The sequence below is a fragment of the Artibeus jamaicensis genome, unplaced genomic scaffold, assembly GCF_021234435.1.
Source record: "Artibeus jamaicensis isolate MK-2021 breed Jamaican fruit bat unplaced genomic scaffold, CSHL_Jam_final contig_3207, whole genome shotgun sequence".
In the NCBI taxonomy this organism is placed as follows: domain Eukaryota; kingdom Metazoa; phylum Chordata; class Mammalia; order Chiroptera; family Phyllostomidae; genus Artibeus; species Artibeus jamaicensis.
The window spans coordinates 172317-195122 of NW_026521758.1; the positions used below are offsets into that span (position 1 = coordinate 172317).

The window sequence follows — 22806 nt, forward strand, 5'->3', positions numbered from 1 at the left end:
CTGACGTCCAGGAGGGTTCCGCGTGGCGCTCAAGTTCGGGGCTGGGGGCTCTGGACCCGCAAACGCCAGCATTGGGTAAGGGGAGTGAGTGGCGAGTAGGGGAGATCCGAGGAGAGGAATCACCGGGAAAACCAAATGGAAGGTGAAACTTGTGCGCCTGCCGGGGGGAGGGGAGCAGGCAGGCGAGTGCAGGCAGGAACACGAGGCGGGGCAGGAAAGCCGAGGCGGCCGCGAGGCGGTGGGGCCAGAGTAACGGGAGGGAGGCGCCCGCACCCCTCGCAGGCAGGTCCAGAATGGGGCGCGAGGGCGGGGATTCTCGCGGGCAGGAGTCTCCGCGCCCTCCCGCGAGCCCGAGCACTTACTTTCTAGGTTAGGCAGTGGCCGTCGTCGCTCCACGGATGAGAGACATCAGCGTCGAAGGGTCGCCGATGCGGCACCCGAAAAAATTAAAAAAGTGCCGCGGCGGAGCGGCTGCCCGCCCCTCCCTCCCCCACCCGCCCCCTCCCCCGAAGCGGCTCTCCCACCACCCCGGGCGGCGGCGGCGGCCAACTTGCCCCACTACCCCGTGCCCATGGTACTGCCTCCGCAGCCGGTAGCCACAAGATTCAGCCCCGGAGCCCCCTCTACTGCCCAGAGGCCGCCGCCGCCGCCGCCCGCCCGCCCAGCCGCCAGCCCGCCTGCCCAGTCAGCCCCGGACTCCCGGGAACGTCAGCACGCCGCCGTCTCTGGACCTGCTCTCTGCCAACCCAATTGGTCGGGAAAAAAATGATCGCCCTTCTCATTGGTCCGGTCGGTATATTGAACGGGCCAATGGAAACTGCGGTTTCAGGTCGCCATAGAGACCGATGCTGTTAAGTGTGAGAGGGCCTGGAAAAGGTGTGGAGTGAGGGTGAACCAGGTGTCTCTAGCTTTGGGCGCCGGAGGCAATGGGCAGAAGTACAGAGGGATTCCCGGAAGGGGTTCTTTAATCTGGCGCAGTTTTTGCTTCGCCTTCCCGTCAGCTCCAGCTATGAAAGGTAGGGTTTGTCCCCTGGCGTCAAAGACAGGAACAAGTTGAGCCCTTAAGGCTTAAGCGAATACTCGAAGGTGAGAGTCTAGGAGTGGGCGTTTCACTTTTCTTGCTTCTGGGGAGCCCCTGAGTCTATGCCCTTTGACCTTTGACTTGTGTGCAGCTACTGCTTCTCCAGGTGAGTTTCCACCTCATCCCTTAAATCGCTGCTGCTTGACGTCACTGAAACTCCTGAATTCTACTTGTTCATCCCAAACACTCCCCCTTCCCTGGAGCAGATCTTGCCAAATTTTTTTGTGTCTTCAAACTTATAGCCCTACCTAAAGGGTGCTCTAAAAGGATTTCCTTTGGATGATATTTTGGTAAGGAAATGGGCTGAAGTATTGTATAATGGATATCATCAGCTCAACACTTACTATAATGTGTTCCCCACTTCCCAAAGCAAACCTCTAATTTCTCTCTTGAAAGATATTTATTAAACACCCGTCTGTGTGTGCATTCTGGACTTGAGCTTGACAGGTGTTTACTCTTTTCCTTAAGAGGTTGTAGGATAGGAAAAGACAGATGACAGAGTCAAGCCGTGATTCTAATGATTTCACAAGTGAGTGAAGGAATTAGATTACAGTTGGTGGGTTCTGTTCTCCAGGTATTTTCCAGTTTATTTCTAATTTTGATAAAGAACACTGAGCCCTGGAAACAGTAAACACAAAAAGGTTGTTCTGTAATAATAAGCTTTTATTTAAAGTTACTTTGTGTAAGTTTGTCAGTACCAATTTTTTTGTAAATAACTTTCATATTTAGATACTGTGTATGAAAGTGGGACTTCATGAATGTATCAGGCTTTCAAGCATTATGTTGCTTTACCATATAGCCACTGGTATTCTTCGGTTCCTTCTTCTGGTGATTTTGCCATTTTTATACTAACCTATTTAGTAAGAAGACCATGTTTATGTTGCGGCCTCTTAAGTTGGAGGGACTCTATTGTCAGAAAAAAACTAATAGGATTGTGGAAATTATAAATATTTTGTTGAGAGAAACAGATTAATGTGTGCCAGCTACATACATCTAACTAGGGGTCCTGAGTTTTAACTTGAATAATATGCTCTGTTTTCTTACCTTACTGTGTTGGAAGATTATAAACATAGATAGGTAAGAGTTATTAAGGTGGTACCCTGACTGCAAAAATATTTCTCATAATTTGTAGTAAAATTTGAACTTAGTTCACAATTCTGTGCAGAATTGGACTGCAGAACAAAACAACTGAATATGTGAATGTTCCCCCTAAATATTTACTGAATTGGGAAGGAGTCACCAGGGGCCATGGAGAGCTGTCTCCTGCTTTGCCTTCATGGAAATTAGATCATCATGCTTTTTGACTTCTGGCTTTTTGGTTTATTTATAGGAGAACAGAGCAAGTAAAATGCACATTTTATACGATTCACTTTTAATGTATTAACAAAATACCAATCATTTGGTTTTTTTTTAAATAATAATGAAAGAAGGAGGCACCTAATGAAAGGGAAAAGATGATGCTTTGTTGCCTTAGGCTAGCATGGAATGAAGAGAACAAGAACTAATTGATGTTTCTACTTCAATAATCTTTTCTTTTTGTGTTTTTCTGGTCATATGTTTGACGAGTGTTTTGATATTTTATATTTCGTGTTTGTAATTTAAAACATTATTAAAATCCACCAGGAGTAATGTCCCCTAAAATGTTTTCATTCAACATTATTTTTTCTTAATTGTTATACTCACTTGAAAAATTTCTTTTGAACTTGCTCCTGTACCACCAAACATTGCTGGATAAGGTTAAAAAAATTTGTTCACTAAAAATTTATGCTATCTAGCCTTGGCTGGGTTGTCACTGATTCTCTAAATTTCTGTTCTCATCAGTAGGATAATTATGCAGGATGGGCTTATCCTTATTATGCAATTAGGCTTATCTAAAACCTATTCTTCTCCCAAACCTGTCCTTCTCCTACTATCCATAAACCACCAACCACTATACTTGGTCATCTTTCAGTTCTGCAAATTATTTTGCTTCATACTTGATTCAGGCACCCACCATCGGCTTCCTCAACTTAACTTTCCTAAACCTTAGTCTCAGTTTTTTCACGTCATCACTTCCATCATTCCTGACTGAGAAGGGGTATCCACCCTTCTCTTCAAAGCTTATATTCTTCTTGTGCTTCTAAACATGGTCATCCTTACCCCTCCACAATTTTGCTTTACTGATTATACTTTCTCTTAGGTCATATATTACCTCTTTTCCCCTCCTCCCCCCCCATGCTTTAAATATCTGACCTTTTGTAAAAATAACTCCCTTCTATCCCACCTCCATATCCACCTATTGGCATTTTCTTTCACCTTTTGGAGTCTGAAGGGAATTTCTTGAGGCTTCTATTTTTTTTACCTCCAAAGTTCTGACGTTTTGATACAACCAAAATGACTGTGAAGATGGTGCTCTTTCTCCTCAAAATCCTAACTCATTTTGCCAGTAAAGTTCTGTCCTGCAAAATTGCCCTTCTCTTGCAAGCAGTGCTGAAATTCCAGATTTCCAGGGAAGCGTAGAAACCATTTTCTCCCACTCAGAGGGTCCATAGAAATGCAAATAATCTACTTGAGCAGGGGAAGCTTTTACCTGCTGGCTATACCACCTGGGTGGGTTTAACTACTGGGAATAAGTGGGAAGAAGGTCCTAGGGCAAGTTAGAAAGGTTAGAAAGAAGGAGGAGGGGTCTGTGTTCATGCTGACTGGAGCCCAGAGCAAGTCAGAAATGTTGGAAAGAAGGAAGAAATTTGGTGAGCTCCACCCTCAAAAACAAATATAAACAGTATCTAAGTGAACTTTTTAGTTACCAACCCAGAAAGAATGATTATGAAAATTATATAACTTTCCAATGCTTGTTTTCATATTAGCAGAGGCAGCCAGGAAAATGGGGCAGCAGAAGCACTGTCTCTTCTCATTCTATGGCGTGTATAGAGGAGGTGGGGGCAGTGAAGATAATAATTCCAAAAAGTAGTGATCATTGACAGAGAGTTTTGTTTTTACAGAGGAATGTTAAAACATAGGCAAGGTTGCAAATGAAGAAAAATAAGCAGTGAATAAACTGTTCCTGAGAAGGAATGCTAGAGCTTAATAATAGTTACGCTCAGGATTGCAGAGTCGACTCTGCCCTACCTCCAGCTCATTCTCTGAATATGTAAATCCTCCCCATCCTTAGAGGCCCAGACCAATAGTTACCAATAATACTTTTGTGAAAATGTCCTGACCTTACCCCACTCTAGAGGGGATGCTTTAGTATATTATTGTGGCACTTAACACTCTCTACTCCACGGAATACTTATTTGTGTATGAGCCTTCTCCCTAGAGGATAGAATACGCATCATGGTCGTGACTATATTCTTCACAATGCTTTAGATTACTGAAGAACTTCCTACACTAAGGAGAGCTCATATTCATTAATTCTTTCTTTTAGTCCTTGGAAGAATTTGACTTCCAACAATGAAAAATTGGAATCAGTTATACTGGGAGGTAATTAGAAAAAGATGGGACTAGAGGCTCAATGTGGAAAAAGTGAGGTAATGTGTGGCAGAGTAGAGAGGTTTTTGCCATGCAGGCTCATAAGAGGGAAAAGGCCATGGATCTCGTCTCTACCAGAGCTTCTCTGAAACCCTGTATGAAGGAGGGGACCTGTGTGATTCGGATTGGCTGCATGTACTTTGGTTTGAAGTTATATTCATGGCTAAGGCTATAAAATTCTATGTATGGGGGAAAGCAGTTGAAACTCAGCTTTGTCAAGCAGGTTAAATAAGGGGTACCTACATTTTTTCCATTTGAAACATTCAGGTTGCTCTGTGTTTTGGAACACAGTAGAATCATGAGAATTTAACAACTTCATAAAATCAAAAAGGCTTCAACATCTGGTAAGTATAACAGACATGTTTCCAACTATCTATATCTATAGCACTTGAGGTAGGTGGTGCTGCATGCTTCATGATCTTGCATCTTGCCATGGTATCAGCCCTGGTGAGGAGATGATTCAAATGTAGTCACTTCATTGGCTGACCACTGACCCATAACCTGTAACAATGTCAATCAGATTTTTCATCTGGGAATTTGGAATTGAGAGAACAAGTGAGCCATAGAGAACAACTGCCTTGGCCCTATTATTTTCTGGATTGCTATTCTATCCATGAAGCCAGAATATACTTCATTTTTTATTGATCCATAAGATTTCTGTTTCTTATAGTCATCCTTAAGCTATTTTTTTCCTGGTTTGCCTTAGTGAGTCTCTGTTCCCTATAATCAAAGGGTTTCACTAAAGTATAATGGAAATACTTTATAAAAACAAAACAAAACATGTGTAATGGCTATCTTTTTAGATTGTGAAGAGGAACAGTATGAAAAATTCTAACAAGTAAAAACTAGAAAGTGAATGATCTGTCTAGTTCCAAATATTACCAGCCTAAGTTGGGTGAAAGAGCTTTATTTAGCCCCACTCCACAGCATCAGAACCTTGTATTCTTCAACTTTCAGTTCTCCTTTGAAGTTAAGAGCAAGAGAAGAACTTGGAGAAGATTGCTTTTTGATTAGCAATATGGTTGCTTTTTCAGGGTAGAATCATTTTGCCACATCATTGGTTTAGTAAGGATACAATTTATATTTACTTTATGCATTTATAGTAATTTTTTAGGAACCAGGATAAAAAAATTAAAATAGGAGAATTTATCAGAGACATCAGTGATCACTGGACCCACAACTCAGGGAAAACGGATTATGAAGTTTAGGTTCCAGCAATTTAAATAAAGTCTTTCAGGAGGAAAACCAAAGGTTGTCCAAAATTGCTATAATAATATTGTATCTAAAATATTCAATTTCAACAAAAAAATTATGAGACATGCAAAAAAATACTTGAAGGTATAACCCCAATTTAGGAAAATATGTTGTGAGTAGACAAGCTGAATGGATTTGGTTAGATTTAGTTGACAACTAATTCAAAACAGCTACTACAAATACATTGAAAATCTTGAAGGAAAAATGACTCAACAAATGGTGACTTTCAGTAGAGAAACAGAAGTTACATAAAAGTGCCAAATGGAAATACTAGACCAAAAGAAAATATCCAATCTGAAAAACAGAAAGGACAAATAGGTTGAGGAAAAATGAGCAGAGCCTCTGGAAATTGTGGTATAGCTAGGAGAACAAAAAGGAAAGGAGGGCTGGAAGGGTATACAAAAATGTTTGAGGAAGCAATGTTTTTGGAAGCAAAAGTTTCCAAATTAAAAAAAAATTTAATCCACAGATCCATGAAACACAGTAATCCTGAATAGAATAAACATAAGTGCTACAACTAGGTACGTTACAGACTGCTGAAAGATCAAAAATGAAAACATTTTGAAGCAACAGGAGAATAACAGCTCATCGTGTACAAGGGAACCAAGATAAAATTAATGGTTTACTTTGCAGAAACAAAAGAAACTAGAAGGCAGTGAAGAACATATTCAAAGTACAAAGACAAAAAAAGAGAAAAAACCCACCATCTCAATCAAGAATTCTGTATCTAGCAAAACTGTCCAAAACGAAGGTGACTGTCCTCATAAACTGATCTCTGTTGAAAGTGTGCCAACTACCATACAGGACCCAGCTCTGAGTGAAGCCTAAACCAAAAGGGGACTGTTAGAGGCAGGGAACCTGGAAAGTCAATAATCTCCATTTGTGAAGCAGCTCTTGACCCAATTCCAGCTCTGAAGCATCAAATGATACCACACTAAATGTAATTTAAAACACTAGATTCAAAGTTCTCCCAAAATAAATTCTTGGAGAATATTACTGCATTATTTTCTTAACTCCAAAGCTCTCTGTCTGCTTCATTAAAGGTGGCAGTAAGCTGACTAGAGAAGCAGAGAGACAATAAATCACATGCAAGAAAGAGCCCTCTCTTGGTCCTGTCCTCCAATGATGGCACATGACCCTTTCCACTCATGGGGTCCTATTTCCTGTACATACCAGGTCAGCTGTCACCACAGAGCTTCCACACAGCTGGTTACAGCTTCTGTGCAACTCGGGTTGGACTGAAGGAGCAGGTCAACAGCATCTGCTAAGTACATCACTTTGTCAGGAACCAGAAGTCAAGAACTGCTATATTTTTTTTTAGTTTAATAGGTTTTTTAAATAAGAAAAAATGATAAAAATGCATGCAAAAAGCGATTGACACAAATAGATATTCTTGATAAAAACTTCCCAACAAATTAGCAATAGAAGAGAATTTTCTCAATGTGATAAAGTACATCTATGAAAAACCTACATCTAACATCGCACTTCTGGTAAAAGGCTGAATGCTTTCTCTCTAAGATGGAAAATAAAATGATGTCCACTCTCATCTTTTTAATTTAAAATTGTATTGGAGGTTTTAGCCGACTAATAAGGGGAAAAAAATAAAGGCATATAGATTGGGGATGGGAGGAGATTTAAGCTATCTTTATTTGCAGATGGCATGATCTTATACATAGAAAATCCTAAAGAATTTTTAAAAATCAGTAATACTAGGAGTAAGAATTGAATTTAGCAAGGTCACAAAATACAAAACCAATATACAAAAATCAGTTGAATTTTGATATGCTAGGAACTAGCAATTTGAAAATGAACTTTAGAAAATAATTTCTTTCATTATAACATGAAAAAGAATGTGCTATTTAGGAATAAATTTTAGTAAAGAAGTATAAGACCTGTGATCTATATATTCAATATGATCCCTATCAAAATCTCAGCAAACACATTTTGTACAATACAAATTGACCATCCAGTCTTAAAATGGAATACATAAGAACAAGAATATCACCAAAAAAACAATGAAGCAGGAGGAATTAAAATATTTAATTTCAAAATATGCTATAAAGTTACAATAGTAGAACATAGTATTTGAATAACTGTGACCCTTTAGGTCAATGAAATAGAATAGAATGTATAGAAGTAAGTCCTTATATTTCTGTCAATTGATTCTAAACAAAGATGCCAAGGTACTTTATTAGGGAAAGGGGTATCTGTTCAATAAATATTGCTGAGATAATTGGACAGCCATATGCAAAATAATGAACTGATACTCTTACTTCACAGAGAAAAATTAACTCCATATTCATCATAGACCTAAGAAGTAGTTATAAGACTTCTGGAAGAAAACATAGTACAAAATCTCTGTGACTTTGCAAAGATTTTTCAGATATGATACCACATTGTGAAATTGATAAATGAGACTTAATAAAAAAATAAAAGTTTTGTTCTTCAAAAGACAGAAGGAAAATGAAAAGATAAGCTGCAGACTGCTCTAGCAAAGAATATTTGCTAATCATAATCAGTAAAGGACATATCCTTCTAAACATCAAAGTAAGAAGGAAAGCAACTCAGTTAAAAATGTGCAAAATATTTGAGTAGACATGTTAACAAAAAGTAATAATTATTTAAACACATGAAGGATGCTCAACTAATTTATCATTAGGGAAATGCATATTAAACCACATACAATGCTGCTACACAACCACTAAAATGGATATAGCAAAAGAGAGATAACACCAATACCAATAAGGATGTGGGAAAACTGACACCTTATAAATTGCTGATTGGCATATCCACTTTGGAAAACTATTGGACAGTTTCTTAAACATATCAATGTAAACTTATCATATGGCCTAGCAATTCTGCCCTTAGAAATTTACTAACAAAAACCTATGTCCACGCAAAGACTTTTACATGAATAACAACACTATTTTTTCATAATAGGAAAAAACTAGAAATAATTCAAATGCCTGCCAGTTAATGACTAGATAAAGTGTGGCACAATGGAATAACATTCAACAATAAAAATAATGAACTACCTGTTCATGCTGCAACATGAGGAGGGGAAAAGCCAGCCACAAAAGGCCGTAGTGTGCATAATGCCATTTATATGACACTGCCAAAAAGGGAAAAAACTACAGAGACAGAAAACAAGTCAATGATTACCTTGGGTTGGGATAGAAATATAGAATGCAAATGGTCATGACTGAAATTTTTCAGTCATGGAAGGAATGATGGTGATGGTCACATAATTCATTTTTAAAAATTTTATAAATATATACATTTATTAAATGTATTTTGAACTATTAATTTTTGAACAAATGTATTTAAATACATTTATTCAAATGTATTTAAAAGTTATTAAAATAATTGCATTATACTCTTAACAATGGATATATTTTTACAGAATGTAAGTTAGATCTCAATAAAGATATTGCAAATAAAAAATAACATAAGTACATTATCTACATTATCATATGAGAACATACCTGTTCTCATATGAACACTCAGTAAATTTGAGGTTTTTTTAAAAATTTGGAAACAATTTTCTAATGTGATTGAAAAGCTTCCAAATAGCATTTTATTGGATTTAGACCTCATTTGTTAAAGGGAAAAAAATTGCAAAGGAAACTTATCAGGGAAATCAGAAATTTATCAGAGAAAAAGACTAAATTACAACCTTTCAATAATTAGTGAATGGAATTGAAATTTGTGTATCATGATTGAGTACAGGAAGTCAATTTTGCGCTACTTCCATATCTTTTTTGCAGTAGCCATGTTAGCACTCTAGCCCTTATAATCAAGATGGGAATAATCTGAACTTAGACTCTGAATTCTTCTGTGACCAGGTATTAAAACCAAGATTTTTCAAGGTAATGCAATATTTTCCATCACTTAATTTCACTAAATTATATTTAAATATTATATTATTTGTCAATAATAAATATCTTTTATCTCCTTATAGATTTCATGTATTTATGTTTTATAATTAACAATATTAAGACAATATTACTCTTAAATAATTAATAATAAATAATTTTAGAAGTGTGTGCTCAAAGATATTTAGTAATAAAGGTATGTGGTTGGGAATGGTTGGAGACCTTGGTTTTACAATATTTTTAAATTAAATATACTTTCTTTCCCTCTTGTTTTTGTTTTGTTTTAAGTTTTTCTGTTATATCTATCCCAGATAGTAAGATTAAGTCTTTGAAAGACTACACTCTATGCTTTTTTCTTTTGCTCTTTTCTTTGTCTTGAAGCTCACCTAGAACATTTACATCCAATAAACCACATTTGAATCTCTAGCATCATCACAGACACTAATTATTGGGATGCAACCTGAGAGAAGTCAGTGAAATATTGAGTGGTGAGAAGAGACATCCAAATAATGTGAAAGTGAGACATAAATAGCAAATATACAATTCAAAGAAGGCCAAGAAAATAGTTATAAATGTAGAGAATTTGAGAGGAGAAAAAAAATCTACCTACATAGAATTAATGGGTATTTGATAAGTCAGTAGAAAACCTGACTTCAAAATCCTAGGCTTTCAATGATTTATTATTTGGCCTTGGAAAAGTCACTTATATTTCCACTGTCTGTCCCACATCTATGACAGTAAGGCTTAATATACTTTTCCAATCTCACAAACATTAACTTAAAAATGTCAAAGATGTAAACTTCTGAACTTGTAGTATGAGCATGCTACTTTTATCTGTCTCTGACCATAAAGCGATGTTTGGGATATAAGAATTTATCTCAGAAAAGGACTCTTTTCTACTTTACATAAACTTTTCTTTTGTTTGCTTCCTTCCATTTGTTAACATTAGGTAAAAATTTCTTTATTAACTAGTATAGTCTGAACTGTCATAGATAACATAATCATCAGCATTTTATTCTTATAAATCTCCCTGTTTTGAAACCATATAGTGGTTTTCTTATATGCTTATGTTAGATGGTATATCATCAGCTCATTTGTCAAATATACTTAATTTTGTGTTTTAATTCAATGTTATTTCAATTACCAGTTTTCTAAAATCACAGAATTATAGAGCTGGTAAAAACCTTAGAGATTACAAGCCAGTATTAAAGCTAACCATATAACTGACTACCAGCCTAAGACTCTGTCCATTCAACCATATCAATCTCTGTAATAACAAAAAAATTAATATCATTTAGAAATTTCACTTTATATGTTTGCCCAATATATGTGTGTGACTAAATTTTCCAAAACTAAATAATGTCAATTAAAAAAATTATAAGGATAAAACAACAGAGGAAGAAATTTTGCAGTTTATACCAAGAGTTCTCTTCCTTGTATGTATGAATGACTTTTCTCTACACTGCTCTTCTACAAGTTATTTGACTATTGAGAAGGTAATAGCTTCAGGTATTTTGTATTTAGTTTTCAATGTGTAATCACTGTAGTTATTTTTTATGTTTTGGGAATTGAGTCAAAACCTACTGACTTCTACTTCTGTGTTTTAAAAGCTGATACAGTTGGTAGAAGAGCACTAAGCTTAATACTCAGGAGAGCTGGTTTCGTTCTAGCCTTACTCATGCTACCTGCTTCTTCAAGTCTTGAACAAAGCATTTAATCTCCCTGGATCTGTAAGATGCATCAGTCAGACTTAAATCTTTTCTGGGCTCAGAATAATTTATTTATAAAATGAAATTCTGCACGATCTCATGCTAGATCTTGGCTTTGTTTCCTTTAGAAAGAAATTCACCAAAATTATTTATCACTTTGCTGTAGCCTTTAGGTCTATTTCCATCACTTTCTTTGTTTTCATTGTTCCATAAACTCTCTTTGAAAAGACTTCTTTTCTTTGTTCAAGTTCTGACTCTCCCCTTAATTCCCATTTATATCTTGCCTTCCTTTCCCTGCCTCTAGGACATATCTTTATCTCTTTATCTTAACAAGGGAGCAGCTGTTTACTAAAAAAATAAAAGCCTGACCGAGGTCCATCTACTTCTAAGCATGTTGAGGAGCACCATCTGTGGGTTGTCACCCTTCACTGAAAGGGAGTAGAGTAGAAACATTAGTCCTGGCTGGTGAGGCTCCATGGATTGAGTGCTGGCCTACGAACCAAAAGATCACTAGTTCTATTCCTATTCAGGGCACATGCCTGGGTTGCAGTCCAGGTCTCCAGCTAGGGGTGTATGAGAGGCAACTGATGTATTGTTCAGTGTGTGAGATACAACCGATGTATTGTTCATATGTTGATTTTTCTCTCCCTCCCTTCTCCTCTCTCTAAAAATAAATAAAATCTTTTAAAAGTTTTTAAAAGATTTTATTTATTTATCTTTAGAGGGGAAGGGAAGGAGAGAGGGAGAGAAGAGAGGGAGAGAAATATCAGTGTATGGTTGCCTCTCATGCATCTCCTGCTGGGAACTGGCCTGCAACCCAGACATGTGCCCTGACTAGGAATCAAACTGTGATCCTTTGGTTCACAGGACCATACTTAATCCACTGAGGTACACCAGCCAGGGCTAAAAATTTTTTAAAAGAGAGAAATTATTTGCATGGGCTGTAGAGCCAGTCTGCCTGGGTGTGCATTTGGTCTCTGCCACTTAGTAGCTGTATGACCTTGGACCTCAGTTTTCTAAATATTTGGTAAAATAGGAATAGCAGTGTTACCCAAACATTATTGTGAGAATGAAATGAATCAAAATAGATAAAGCTCTTATAATAGTGCCTTGTTCATAGTAACTGATCAATAAATGTTAGCAATTATTGCACCCCTCTATATAGGCCCTTGTAAAATGGTAATCAGTTCAGCACAGGGTAGAAGAGGAAAGCGTAAAGCTGAAGCCAAGGACAGCTCTGAGTGAGGGGAATGTTGTGTCTTAATTTCAGGGGCCTTTTGAGACAACACTGTTCCTTACCTGCTGTCACTTCCCTTCCATTATTTTGTGATGTAAAATGTTGGGCAAAATCGTGATGAAGAGGGAGACTGGCATGATTTGTTGGTGATGTGCCTTTCATTTAATTTCTAGGAATGACTATATATGGCAACATTTTCTCCAAATAAAATTTCTGTTTGAAATGTGATTTTTTGTTTTCTGTCATAATTCTGTACTAGCAAGCCATGATTACTATACTTTAAGACATTAAAGAAAAATTCTCAGGAACTGTTCTTTGGGCAGGACTATCTATGTAATTAATACTCTGTTTGAGAAATAGCACTGGAAAAAAATTGTTCTTAGGAAAGAATGTTAATTGATGAAAACATTTCTTTGCTAACTATATAAGGGCTGTTCTTAGCACTTTCAAACTATGAAATAGAATTCACCATTCATAAACCATTCACCAATTACTTCTTTTAACTTTAATAAATTTTTATTTTTGATAATGAGGCTCTTTTAAAATTCTTTATCAAAGCAGTTTTTTAACAATATAACAGCTCCTTTAGTAAGAAAAAACAACCAGTTCTAATAGGCAAGATTCAAATATGGATGCAAAGCCTAGTTTCTACCTCAATATTTAACTATAATAAATAAGTTTTTTAAAAGAGGGAGTGCTTATTCATTTTGATTAAGGAGTACCATTAACCTAATGTTCCATAGAGTGAGCATAACAAATATGTCACATAAAAAGTAAAAGCATGGGAAAATATTTTGACTTATAAAAAGCCAAAATTCTATAACATTGAAAAAATTATGGTACAGCACATACCTGATGAACATGACAATATTGAATCTGGATAAATCAATGAGTATTTCATATTTCCTCATACTCTTCTAGGGTAGAAAGAAAATATAATACTAAACAATATTGACCAAAAGTTAATTAGCACATACAATTTTTTTCAGACCATAAATGTTGTATTTGAAGTTCAAAAAGAAATACCCATATGTCAACAAAAGTAGGAATTAAAATTCCCAAGCCATATGATCTCAGCAAAGAATATATTCTTTTTAAAAAATCTTCAGCCTAAAAAATATATATATCCTGAAAAAAAACTTCAGTTAGTATTTTATTTCAAATACTAACATAAGACAAAGTCACATATTATACAGCAATATAAGAAATTGATAAACAACTTAATAACAAAAAAATCAAATTACAAATGGGCTATTGCTTTCCTCTGAGCACTGCTTTAACTATATTTCACAAATTCTAGTACATAGTATTTTTATTTTTATTCAATTCAAAATATTTAAAAATCTTCATTGTGATTTCTATTTTGAGCCATGAGTTAAATAAGTGTCTTGTCTATGTTAACCCAAATATTCATCACTAGATGAATATATAAATAAATTGTGTTGTACACATGTAATAGAATACTACTTAATAAAACAAGGAAGGATTTGCCGATATACAAAAACATTGATGAAAATCAATATAAGGACTTCCGGCCAAGATGGAGGTGTAGGTAGATATACTTTGTCTCCTCGCACAAACAAAAGAAGGACAACAACAAATTTAAAAACAAAAAATTAAGCAGAATTGTCTGAAAATTGAACTGTGTGGAAGTCCACTAACCAAGTAGTTAAAAAAGAAATATACATTCAGACTGGTAGGAGGGGCAGAGATGGACAAGCAGGGTGGAGAGGACACACAATAAGCCCTCAGCTGATGGAGTGGATGGTCCCACATTTGCATGCATATAAACCAGGAGGAACAACTGGGGACTGAGACAGACCACAAAACTCAGGGTTCCAGAGCTGGGAAATAAAGCCTCAAAACCCTCTGGCTGTAAAAATCTATGGTGTAGAGACAGTGGGAGGAATTTTCAGCCTCACAGGAGAGTTCATTGGAGAGACCCATGGGGAACTGGAAGGCACACAAAACCACCCACCTGGGAATCAGCATCAGAAAGGCCCAGTTTGCTTGTGGGTACCAGGGGAAGTGACTGAAAGCTGGCTGAGAGCCCAGAAAGCAGCATTGTTCCCTCTCAGACCTCTCTCCCACATAAAGTGCCACAGTGCAGTAACCTGTGTTGCCCCATCCTGGCAAATACCTAAGGCTCTGCCCATTATAATATAATAGGCATTCTGAGACAAAGAGATATGACCCAATGAAAGAATAGATCAAAACTACAAAAATACAACTAAGCAATGAAGAGATAGTTAAACTATCAGTTGCAGAGTTCAAAACACTGGTAATCAGGTGCTCACAAAAAATGTTTGAGTATGGTTGCAAAACAGAGGAAGAAGTGAAGGTTATGCAAATGAAATAAAGAAAAATATACGGGGAACTCAGCAAAAGGAAGAAAACTGGAACTGAAATCAACGGTTTGGACCAGAGGGAGGAAATAAACATTTAACCAGAACAGAATGAAGAGACAAAAATTCAGAACAAATGAGGAGGGGCTTAGGAATTTCCAGGACAACTTTCAATGTTCCAACATCTGAATCATAGGAGTTCCAGAAGGAGAAGAAGATGAGCAAGAATTTAAACTTATTTGAACAAATAATGAAGGAGAACTTCCCTAATCTGGCAAAGGAAATAGACTTGCAGGAAGTCCAGGAAGCTCTGAGTCCCAAAGAAGTTGGACCCAATGAAACACACACCAAGGCACATCATAATTACATTAGACAATATTAAAGATAAGGAGAGAATCTTAAAAGCAGCAAGAGAAAAGGAGACATTTACCTTCCAATGAGTTCCCATAGATTATCAGCTGATTTCTCAAAAGAAACCTTGCAAGCACAAAGGGGCTGGAAAGAAGTATTCAAAGCCATGAAAAGCAAGGACCTATATGCAAGATTACTTTATCCAGCAAAGCTATCATTTCGAATGGAAGGGCAGATAAAGTGCTTCCAAGATAAGGTCAGGTTAAAGGGGTTCATCATCACCAAGCCTTTATATGAAATATTAAAAGGACTTATCTAAGAAAAAGAAGATCAAAACTATGAACATTGAAATGACAACAAACTCACAAGTGTCAACAACCAAACCTAACAACAAAACAAAAACAAAAGCAAACATAACAAACAACTAGAACAGGAACAGATGAACAGAAATGGAGATCACATGGAGGGTTACCAGTGGGGAAGGAGAGCAGGGAGAATTGGGGTAAAGGTACAGGGAATAAGAAGCATAAAAGTGAAGTACATAGTAGACACAGGGAGGTTAAGAATACCCATATGTACAACCCATGGACTTGAACTAAGAAGGAAGAATGCTGGATGGAGGGGGCACACAGGAAGTAAGGGATAAGGGGGAGAAAAGAATAGGACAACTATAATAGCATAATCAATAAAATACACTTTTAAAAAAGAAAAGATAAATATTCTGAATTAAAGAGCTACACACAAAGAGTACATATGGTGTCATTATATTTATATAAGTCTCTGGAAAAATGCAAACTAGTCTATAATGACAGAATGCTGATTAGCAGTGTTTTCGGGATAGAAAGTGCAGAGAGGCAGAGGGAATGATGACAAAAGGCATGGGAAGTGTTTTGGGGATCATGCGTATGGTCAATGTGTTAATTGTGCATGGTGGTGGCTTCATGGATATTTACATATGTCAAAACTAATTAGCCCTGGCTGGTGAGGCTCAGTGGTTGAGTGCCAGCCTGTGAATCAGAGAGTCCCTGGTTCAATTTCCAGTGTAGGTTACATGCCTGGGTTGCAGGCCAGGTCCCCAGTATGGGGCATGTGAGAGGCAACCACACATTAATGTTTCTCTCCCTCTCTTTCTCCCTCTCTTCCTCTGTCTAAAAATAAATAAATAAAATCTTTTTTTAAAAAGTGGCATAAAAATTTTTTAAAAACTAATTGAATTGTATAGTTTAATATGTGGAGTGTACTACATATCGGTTATCCTCAATAAAGCTGTTTTTTAAAATACATTAATTTTGCACTGTGGGGGGGTTCCATTACTTCATCTGTTACTGATTTCTAATTTAATTCTGTTTAGGATTTTATTTTGGTCAGAGAACATACTCTATATAATTTAAAACCCTGTTAATTTTATAAGACTTGTTTTAAGATCCAGAATATCACTCTGGCTGGTGTGGCTCAGTGAATTGAGAACAGGCCTGTGAAGCAAAGGGTCCCTGGTTCGATTCCCAGTCAGGGCATATGCCTGGGTTGCAGGCCAGGTCCCCAGTAGGGGACACGTGAGAGGCAACCACACATTGATGTTTCTCTCCCATTCTTCCTCCTTCCCTTCCCCTCTCTCTAAAAATAAATAAATAAAATATTTTTTAAAAAAGACCCAGAATATCATCTACCTTGGTTAATACTCCATTTGCGCTTGCAGTAAATATATATTCTGCTACTGTTAGTTGGAATGTTCCAAGAATGTCATTTAGGTCAGGGTGTAGGTTGATAGTGTTCAGATCTTACATACCCTTAATAATTTTTCTACCTACTTTAATCAATTACTTGGAAAGCAGTTTTGAACTCTCCAGCTATAATTGTGGATTTATTTATTTATTGTATCAATTACTCCTGCTTTTGTTTCATGATTTATAAAACTGTGTTATGGGGTACAAACATTTATAGAGTTATTATCTGTTATTATTATGTAAAGTTCTCTTAATCCCTGGTCGTATATCTTGTTCCAGTGTCTTATTTGATATTAAGATAGCCACTCCAGATTTCTTATATTAAGTTTACATGGTGTATCTTTCCCAACCTTTATACTTTTAAACTACACTTGTCTACATATTTAAAGTATATTTTTTGGATAGCATATAGTTGGCCTTTTTTAAAAAAAAATCAACCTCACAGTCTCTGCCTTTTAATTGCAGTGTTTAGATCATTTACTCTTAGCGCACTTACCAATATGGTTGGATTAAAGCCTACCATCTTACTATTTGTTGTTATTTGTACCATGTAGTCTTTGCTTATTTTCTTAGAGTTTTTCTGCTTCTTTGGATTAATTCCCTAGCTTTTGGTATTCTACTTTTTCATATAGCAGAACATTTAATTATATCAGTTTTCCATTAACACAGAAATCATTTGATGATAATTGTATTGGCCATTTCCATTAGCTGACAAGGAGAATCTTCCATTAAAGCCTTCCATGGTTTCCATTGTATCATCATTTTCACCAAACTTAGTTCATTTTCAGCCCCAAGAATCAGCTCTTCTATTTGGCCACTCAGAAGTTGGTCTTCTAATTTTTTAACATCTGGTTCCGCTTTATAACTACCCAGCTTCTCATTTATAATCTGTTCTGTATACTTTGTGTATGCTACATTTTTAGGGATTTTCTGAAGAACATCAAGAATCTTTCTTTATGATGTTCTTAGCCTGATATATGGACTGTCACATACAGCCATTCCCACAGAGCCAGTGGTCACATTCCGGAAGCCCACCATGATAGCACCTTAGTATTCTATTTTTATTTTTACAGTGTTCTTTCAGGTTACCCATTATATATGGCCTTTATCATACCATGTTTTTATTCACCTTCTCTTACCATTTGTCATTGTTCTAATTCCTCTGTTACCCACATGTAACGTAAACATCACTGTATATATTTTCTATCTGGTATATTTTTTTCCCACCTGGAAAACTTTAACATTTCTTGTGGTGTGGGTATCCCAGCAACAAATTCTTTTAACTTTTGCTTTTTAAAATACTTTTGTTTTGCTTTTATTCTTGAAACATATTTTCACTAAGGTGTGTAGAAGTCTAGGTTGACAGGTTGTTTTTTTCTTTTTTCATCTAGCACTTTATAGAAGTTGTGTCATTGCCTTCTAACATGTATCGTTCCTGACAAGTCTGTGGTCATTCTTATCTGTGCTCCTCTGTGTACTGTATGCCCTGCCCCCATCTTGGCTGCTTCTAAGATTTTCTTTTTATGACTGGTTTTCAGTAATGTAATTATTGTGCCCTTGTGTGGTTTTATTAAAGTTTGTCATGTTAGCCTTGGAATTTGTTGGAATTCTTGAATGTGTTTTATCATTTTCTTCAAATATGGAAACATTTTGACCCTTAGTTTTTAAAATATTTCTTTCTGGATCTCACTTTCTTCCAGGAATCTGTTGCATGTATATTAATCTTCTTGGAATCCCACAGACCGTTGTGGCTCTGCTGATTTTTTTCCACTTTGCTTTATTTTGGATAATTTCTACTTTTATATCTAAAAGTTTACTGATTATTTTCTTTTGCAGTATCTAATCTGTTGTTAATAGCATCTAGTAGAATTCTCATTTCACATATTGTATTTTATCATCTTTAGAAATTCCATTTGACTCCATCTCTTTTGCTTGTTTTCTTTTACTTGAGCAGATTTATAGCATTTATTAGAGCTTTTTTCCCAATTTCTTTAATACTAATCCTGTCATATTTGTCATTTTTTGTATCTGTTTATATTTGCTGTTTTTTCGTGTCTATTGGTTGACTTTTTTCTGCTTCTTGGTATTTCTAGTGCTTTTTGAGTCAATACTAGACATTGTGAGTGTTACTCTGTTGAGTGTCTTGATTTTCTTGTCTTACTTTAAATTAGTGGTATGTCTTATTTGGCAAGCAATGAAGGCTTGTGGATCAGGTCAAGGCTTGTTTCAAGCTTTGGTAGAATGAATGCTGAATAGACTTTAAACAAAAATTTAGCCTTACTACAAAAGCATAACTTCCTGGAGTCTCTACTGAATGCCCTGGGTGATTAACAAGGGCTTTTCACTATTGCCGGTGAAAAGTAGAAGGAGCATCTCCCATCCCTGTGTGAACTTTAGTAGCTGCTCATCATACATATTCCCATTCAATATTTGCTTGGACTTGGACTGTCTTCCCCTGTGCACCCATCTCTTAGTATTCAGCAAAGACTCAAGGAGAAGCCTGTAGAGGCTAATGGAGCTGAACTTTTTTCACTCCCTGCTTTCAGGAATTCTGATTCACAACTTCTAGATGTCTCAGCTTCCCTGACTGCAAGTCTCTGCCTCCTCAATCCTACTAATGCTTGAGAAACCCTATCCTTGTTGCATGGTCTAGAATATAACTCATGGCAGAGAGCCAGGGAAATCATGGGTGCCACTCAGCATGTTTCTCTTTTCTTAGTGATCATGAACATGGTCTTCTTGTTCTCCAGTTTGTGAAAATATGGGCTTAAGGTATTTTGTTCAGTTTTCTAGTTGCTTACAGTGGAAGGATAAGCCTGATCTGTGACACTCCATCATAGTCAGAAGTAGAACTCTGGTTTGTTATTCTTATTATTGGTATTACTGTCTTAATTCCTTAGAAAAACTTTTCAACAGATATGCATTTTTGTGTGTATGTGTATGTATACTAGATATTATTGGCTTCTTCTTTCTTAAAAGATTGGTTCACACTGGCTTTTGGAATACACACTAATCTGATTTTTCTCCTTCCTCTCTTGCCATTTCCTTTAAGAGTTCTTTTGAGGCTCATCATCCTCTTCCTGGGCATAATATATTGGAATTTTTCAAGGCTTTGCTATAGATTTTTCCCCACCTTGCCTTTTAAAAAATCTTTCATTCTGGTCCTTGGACATCTTACCTATAACAACATTAAAGGTTACCAAGGACCCTCAACCTTCTAGCCCCAGCCTAGACCTCTCTTACATACTCTGGATCCTCATGCTGTGTGGATGTTTTGAACACAACTCAAAATCAAGTTAATGAAATTGTGATCTTCTTACATGCCCTCACCACCTCCCTTCCAATCCTGGCCCTTTTCCAGTGTTTTATGCTTTAGTGAATTACACCTCCACTTTATCCAGTTGTGCGGGTCAGAAATAAGGGAGAGATCTTGAACTGTTTCCTTTTCCTTTTCCATCCCTGAATGTGCCTCTTTGTTTATTGTCTCCATCAGCAAGTCCTGTCAGTTTTACCTTTCAATTTTTTTTACTTCATCTTTTTCTCACCATTGCCACTGAATTAGCTCAAGAGAAATATCACCTGTCTTCTGATCTAGCAACAGTCTCTTAACTGTACTTTATATATCCCCTATAATTATCCACCCAGATATGTTCTCAATACCTAAGTCTAATGTGATCTTCCAGGATGGAGCATGTCACCTTAAATCCTTCCTCAATGGATTCTCACCGATTTTAAGATAGAGACCTTAATCTTAAAAAAGGCCTAAAAAACTCTAATGTTTTGGTCCTTGCATACCTCTCTTTCTTCTCTTACCACATTACTCCTTACTCTGTTCCCCAACCACACTAGCTTTCTTATAGTTTTGGAAGATGTCACCTTCTTTCTTGCTATAGGATTTCAGCATATGCTATTACCCTTGTTTAGAATGTCCTTTCCCACCTGCAAATCACACCCTACTCTAGGTTAGTTATTCTCATTTATCTATAGATTTCAGCTCATATCATCTCTTTGGGAAAATATTCCTTTCCCTCTAAACATGTACTTTGTGTATATTTTATAAAACTAATGATGATACCACTGCCACATTGTCCCCAGTGAAAATAAGCTTCATGTCTTTAGCACTAGGCAGTATATAAGCTTTTTTGAATGAATGAACAAAAATATGAGTCAATGATTGCCTTTTTATTTTTATAGAATCATGGGCATTATAGATTCTAAATGAAATTTGTTGACCACTTTATGAATTATTGTCTAATGTGCATCATTTCATATATTCTGAATAGCTTTTTAAAATGAGGATAATAACATGAGCATAATATCAGAAGAATTTGATTTCAGTAAACTTTCATTATAAAGGTAAATTTCTATTTTTAAAAAATATGGTTAAAAGGTTTACCTCCAAGTTGCTGTTTGCCACTTGTCTTTCTAGGGCAAAAAAGGCCTACTTTCAAAATATTTCAGTCAGTTTTCAACTGTACAGATTATTTATTTTCACAAAGGAGGCATATACTCCTAAGCACCACAGACTTATATTGTCAATGCATTTTCATTGTCTTGCTTAGTTGCCATTATTATCTCGCATGTGTCTAGTCCCAAGTTCAGTGCTTTAGAGCAGTATCATGAGACCCCCAAACAATGTTACTACTGATGCAAAACATACATTACTAATCCTATTTTACAAATTGTAAATGGAGGCCTAGAAAAAATTAAGTGAATTACTCAAAGCTGTAGTTAGTAAGTGGCAGAGACAGAATTTATCTGCTACTTCTTTGTGAGCCAAAAGCTGACTCTGTCATGGAAAATTGAGAGTTGTTTTTAAATTTGTCTGTTCCTTGGACTTTATGACATCAAATTCAGTGAAAGGACTATCTTGTAAAAAAGTTTCTTTAAACTTCTATGACTCGTTCTTATATAACCTTTCTATAGTAATTAAATTTTCATAAAGCCATTTCATGATTTTATTATTAGGCATTGTGATTTTTAATTCTTTGGAAGTCAGTATAATTATTTTGATACTTACTCATTTCCAAAATAAAGTTAAGTAATGTAAGCCTTTTTGCTCAGTTAGGTAGAACATGATCTTGGTAGTGATCAGCATACAATTCTATTGACCTCCCAAAAAGCCCAGCCAAAAGCTAATACTAATACTATTTCTGGCTCACATTTGAATTATTATCTTCTCGAATGGTGCAAAACAACCCACAGAGCCAAGTTTATATTCTGCTTCTATATGACCCTGAATAGAAATTGAAGAAGGGTAATTCTTATAACTCCTTTCACTCTTCTAAATATTAAAATGTGCATTTTTTTAGCATCCATATATTTATTTGCTCAGTCATTTGTTCATGTGACAAACATTTATTGAGTACATCTTACATTCCAGGCATCATTCTAGGGAATATAATGATCAACAAGACAGATAAAATGTTTGCACCTAGAAATTCTATTCTAGTGTGGAGAAATGAATAATGAAACAATGAAATTGTGATAACTGCTGATAGGAAAAGAGTTTTCTGATACAGAAGGTTGTGGAACAGATAAGGTTATTTTGCCCTGACTGGGAATCAAACTGGGGACCCCTCAGTTCACAGGCCAGCACTTTTTCACTGAACTGTGGTAACCAGCTAGAGTAGGTTATTTTGGATAGTCTGGTCATATAAGATCTTTTGCCGGAGGTGACATTTGAACCAAGACATGAACTATGAGAAGGAGCAAGCCAT

At 36.3% G+C, this 22806-nt stretch overlaps 1 protein-coding gene and 1 pseudogene across 2 annotated transcripts in view; one reads left to right on the forward strand and one right to left on the reverse strand.

The window, feature by feature from the left end:
• Window positions 1-760: 760 nt before the first annotated feature.
• CCDC148 (coiled-coil domain containing 148) overlaps window positions 761-22806 on the forward strand; it is a 115142-nt gene continuing 93096 nt past the window's right edge. The window contains exon 1 of one of the 2 annotated variants that reach the window (XM_053663546.1): window positions 761-1016. The gene's annotated coding sequence lies outside the window, so the exon portion shown is untranslated. The remainder of the gene's footprint in view (window positions 1017-22806) is intronic. The other variant, XM_053663545.1, reaches the window with a different exon arrangement.
• LOC119044106 (NADH dehydrogenase [ubiquinone] 1 alpha subcomplex subunit 5-like) lies at window positions 17731-18124 on the reverse strand (annotated as a pseudogene).